Raw genomic sequence first — 5,486 nt, 5'->3', positions numbered from 1 at the left:
GGGTCCCCTGTCCCTGGAGAGGGCTGGGAGGGGATGGACACCATCTGTGCAGGGGGAATGGAATAAACGGCTGGAGAGGGGGAGCAGATGGCATCCAGCAGCGTGGGTTCTCTGCTCTTTGGTTTTTTGTCTGTTTGGGTTTTTTTGTTATTAAATAGTCCAGGGCAATCTTTGGTAACCATCTCACCGAGGTGGAAAAAACCCAAGAGCCTCTGCCTGTCCGCTGTGGTCTCATCTTGACAAGGCTGCCATGAGAACCTGGAAGAAAACAAATGGACTTCTGCAATATTACTCTGTGCTGTAGACTGAGATGACTTTTCTAGCAGGTCCATCCTCTTCCCTCACCCCCTGTGCCTTTTTTTCCCCTTTGAGTTTGCAGCAAAACCTTTGCTGCGGCACCTGTTTTCAGAAGGTGAATTAATTTTAAGGGTGTTCAGCACACATGGCCTCCATATGAAAAAATACTGTGACTATCATGTCGCCGTATACTACACCTAGCAAGGATAAGGATGCATTTCTGCTTGTTGCCATTCCAGAGAATCCATCCTGAAATAATGTACTTTATAGTGTTATTATTCACGCCAATAAAGACTACTTGATTCATTAAAGGCCTCGGAATTGATTTTTAGCTGCAAGTGTTGTGAGCTGGACACAGTTGCTGGTGATAAACAGTTAGCACTAATAATTTCCAATGCAGCAGCATACGTAGATTTTTCTTTGGGGCCTTTTTATACCATCCTGATTTTACAACAGTCAATTTGGAGATGACCATCCATATCAATCAATAACTGGCCATGTTAATGCCCAGAGTCCTTTATCCCGTCACAGCTGTCTGCACACGGAGAAAACGCTCCCCTGTTAAGCATGAAAGTTTAAGTATCATTCCAGGGAATAAATACATGGAGCAGAAAATATATATGGAGTCTTTTTCAAATAATTTTGCATAATTGATCCTCTCGTATTACAGCTGCTACCAGCCTGGGTAGTTTGCAGTGATGGGCAAGAAGGTTAATCTTATGATCCTACAAATGTCTTAGCTAATCTGTATCTTAGCCAGAGATGAAAAAGACACAATTCGGGTTGTATAAGTAAATGTAAGTCTGAAATGGATGTATTCTGTTCTCAATGCTACAACTAAAGTTCTATCAAGTGTTCTTTGTATGTAACATTTGGAAGGCTACAAAGCACCATGTTAATGAGATACATGAGTAACTAAGTCTACGGTTATTTTTACTGTTAGATATTATATTCTGACATAGTCTAGAAGCTCCCCTCAAAGACAGGGCTTTCTTCTGCAAGGTCCTGCTTATGAATTATAAAAGAAACATCCCTCAGTAAGAGTTTGTGAACAATAAGCCTAAAATTCAATGCATAGATATACTACTGCCTTGAACACAAATCTAGTCCAGTGCACACACAACGCAATTCAGAAGCAGGGCTGTAGGAAGTGAAGACACATGCTGCCTTATCAATTTGTGATCCAAAGGTTGATTTCAGAGATACCTTTATGTACTGAATGTAAATATAGTTTAACTGAATCCAGAAAAGAAGGTTCCAGATTCAGCTAATCACACTGTTCAGTTCGATAGTCATCCAGAGACGTAAGGTAACAGCACAGAAAATTGGGCTGGGATCCTTTCTTTCATGACATGGAAAAAGGAAATTAGAAGTTCAAGGTGAGAGAACGACCCAGAAAGTACCCTGCAAAACTGCAACTACCATCAGCAGAGCTGTTGGATCATCACTATAAGGCAAACCTGCATTACACCTTTAGCTCATTACATCAAGGTTATGACATTTCTTGGCAGGGAAGAGAACAGACCATATCAACGCTTTTTATTCAGGAGCTGGATTGCACTAGATAGCCAGGTTCTGGCTGGTCTATATGAATTTGTTCCAGAGATCAGCTCAGGCTATGCTGGAGGTAATTTTCTTTATGATAGCTGGAATGGGGCTGTGTTTTAGATTTGGGTTGAAAACAGCGTTGATAACACAGGGATGTTTTGTTACAGCTGAGCAGCACTTACAGAGTCAAGGCCTTTTCTGCTTCTTACACCATCCCACCAGCAAGGAGACTGGGGTGCACAAAAAGTTGGGAGAGGACACAGTGGGGACAGCCAGCCCCAGCTGACAAAGGGGTATTCCACACCATACAACACACTCAGCAGCAACAAGCTGCAGGAAGAAGAAGAAGAAGGGGGGGGACGTTCAGGGTTTTGGTGTTTTGTCTTTCCCAGAAACCATTACTTGTGATGGAGCCTGACTTTCCTGGGGATAGCTGAGCACCTGCCCGTGATGGGAAGTGGTGAATGAATCCCTTGTTTTGCTTTGCATACACAGCTTTTGCTTTATCTGTTAAACTGCCTTTATCTCAACCCACAATTTTTCTCGCTTTTACCCTTCTGATTCTCTCCCCCATCCCACCAGGGAGGAGTGAATGGCTACGTGGGGCTGAGGTGCCAGCTGGGGTTAAACCATGACACAGGCACACAGATAACCTGAGATTTCTAGTTCCCAGTACACAACTGGAGTATGTACTTGTACATTTTAATTTTGGCTTTGAAAAAGGCTTGGTATGCAACCCTTGCTAAAGCCACATCTAAGTGTGAAAACCCAAGTGTTTCTCTGTGCCTGTGACAGCACCAAGAAACCGTGGTGCCCACAATTTCCTCCGCAATCCACAAGGATGGTGTTATTACTCATCCATTTCACTAGGATATAACTAGTTCTCACTGTAACATCTTTAAAACTCCCAAACTCCTTGGAGCAAAATGCATATGGAGCTATAAAGTACTTTTTCCTCCTGCCTTTGGATCCTATCTGTTGAAAGAATGGGTCAAATTTCACCAGACTTGCTCTCAACAGCTGATATTAATTACTGGAATTACAGTTTTCTATGTTTGTTTTATCTGGAGGAAGACTGTATTCACACACTAAAGGTAAACCTGACCCAGTGTCTCATTTTTTGTGGAACTTATATTCTAATCTCTGCTTGTAAATACTCAGTTTAAACTCTTACCTAAAGGACCATGAACATCCACTTCATCACCCACTGCAAAATGTTCACAGCTCTGCCTGGAGTCAATAGAAAGAATTTTCAGGTAACTAGGAGAATCATAAGCTAACTACATTCCTCATTTTTGCCTCTTTTCTCTCTGAGAGCTAGATGTGATATTTCTGCAAGGGCAAGGAATGAGGGAGAGAAACCAGCACTCAAGTATCTATTTCTATTTATGCTAACTAAACTGAGAGTTCTATTTGCATGAGGTGACAAAATCAGCGTACAAAGCTGTCATTGTGTTGATAGCCATACATAGAAACATACATACTTAGGCCCACGTGCATTTTTAGGGATTCATATTAAAGTACATCAGAAGTATTTAGAGTACCCTGGGTGGGGTATATCTCACCTTCCTTTTGCTCACAAGTTTTTCTGCCAAGGTAGAAAGAAACTGATTTTTCCTATTCACTCTCATTTACAAAATTCCTTTTATTTCACAGCCATTGCAGCTTTTCAGCATTGCCCATGAAGGAAAAAATCACATAGTTGTTTTTCTTCCTATAACAGCTACATACTGCTGCTAAGTCACAGGTAGGAGGTATTATAAAATCAAAAGGCCTGTTTGCTGCTAACATCCTTGTAACTCAGTTTCCTGCAGAAGAGAAAATGGAAGGCTCCAGGAGTGATTCTGAGTGCCTGCAGTTCTCCTGTTTCATCAATGGGAGGTGCAGGTTTCTAAAGCTTCTTAAAAAACAAGCCTCACTGTCTCCGACACTGAGTTTGAGTCTCTCTGGGCTGTTGTGTTTACAATTGCTGCAAAAGCATTTAAATAAACACCACAATATTAATGAGCTTTTGCAGGGATAACACTGCAGGCATTTGCCTCATTTGGTTACAAGCATCTCTGCAAGACAGGAGTAGCAGGAGCACATTTCGTGTATCTTACAGTTTTATACTAATATTGATCTACTGAAAAATCTATGTAAAGTTTACCAATATTTTTGCAGGTTTTTACCACTTCCACTATACTTTTTCTTCCTTTTATCTATCTGGAGAGCACCCTAGTAGCTTCCTCCAGTGCACTTTTGCCCTTTAAGACCATGATAAATTCAACTAAGGAACCCCTTAGATCCACCTCCCCCCAAAATCATATATCCCAAGGATTAAGTACAAGTTTCACAAAAAATAAAGCCAGAAAACATATAAAATAATATGAAAAAATACCCACAAAGAAGCCATACATGAGTATTTCCTGCAGACTAAGATTAGGATCAAGTCTAGTGGTCTCCAGGCACATCTACAGCAACAAGACAGAGCTGAGGAGTCAGCCTACAGGCTGAATCAAAGACACCACAGACACGTAGGGTAGCAACTAAGCCAGAGATAAGTACTTTCTTATAACTCATCAGGGACTAATGGCCCTTGGCTGAGCTTAAATAGAGCTCATGGCCCACAGGTGTGGGGAGAAGCTCCACAGATGAGGTTTGTCATGGCCATTAAGGCTTATTAGTACAAGTGTTATATTATGTGAGATGATTGCAGTGATGTAGCTGGGCAATCTTTCTGTTGAAATTAGAGCTGTGTGGGTGAACTTAAGGTTACAGCAACCTCTGGGAAATAGATGACTTTCTTATGGTTTCTCAAATAAAGCTTCAAAGATCCTAATGGTCTGAAGTTCTCTGAGCATCAGCTCTGATCCAGAGAAGAGAAGAGTGTGATGTCATTCTTTAAGTCTTTGATATTCTTCACTGTTCTTTTTATGGTGACCTCTAACAAGGAGCAGCTATCAGCTTCTAAAGGAAAAGAAGTTCTCCAGGTTCCTTCAACACAATTGGTCAAAGTGGCTGCACAGATTTTTGAAGACTTTTGTCCACAATTTATGTTGAGTTTCTTAAGTTTGTTTGGGCAATTTGTTGAGGGGAAAAAATAGCATTGACAGCCCCCAAAACAGCCCACATAGGTGCTGCAGTGGTGTTACCCATACAGATGGAGCAGCTCCCTTCCCTTCCTTCAGTCTTCCTACCTGCACACTGGTGATGTCTTCAGAGCATTTTCCTTGAGGATTTTCACTGACATAGTGAGGCAAATTCACCCCTCAGCATGGTTGTTCCAGTGCCTCTGTACACCCAGGCAGGTATTTTTGTGTGGATTACATTTGATGGACATCCGCCAAATCTTCCTTAGAATCATTATAACTAAAAAGCTGCTGTTTAAAACCAAAACATACAGCTCAGAATCTGTTGTGGTTTTTTGTTTATCCTTTCCCCCACCGCCCCCAGCTCAGTCTGAGCCGTGAACAAGAGGACTGGGTAGCACGAACTGAGAGGTGTTTGAAATGCAGCATTCTCCATCCTCCTGAGTCACCGCTAGCCCTCGGCTTCTTTTCTGAACACTTGTTTTCACTGCTATACTTTCGAATCAAATATGGCATCACCTTGTATCCTTATTAAAACCCCAGCCCTTTTAAAAGCCTAAAATCAAAGCA

The sequence above is a fragment of the Patagioenas fasciata genome, chromosome 20, assembly GCF_037038585.1.
Source record: "Patagioenas fasciata isolate bPatFas1 chromosome 20, bPatFas1.hap1, whole genome shotgun sequence".
Classification (NCBI taxonomy): domain Eukaryota; kingdom Metazoa; phylum Chordata; class Aves; order Columbiformes; family Columbidae; genus Patagioenas; species Patagioenas fasciata.
The sequence above is the reverse complement of the archived record's forward strand: the minus strand, read 5'-3'. Positions refer to the sequence as shown.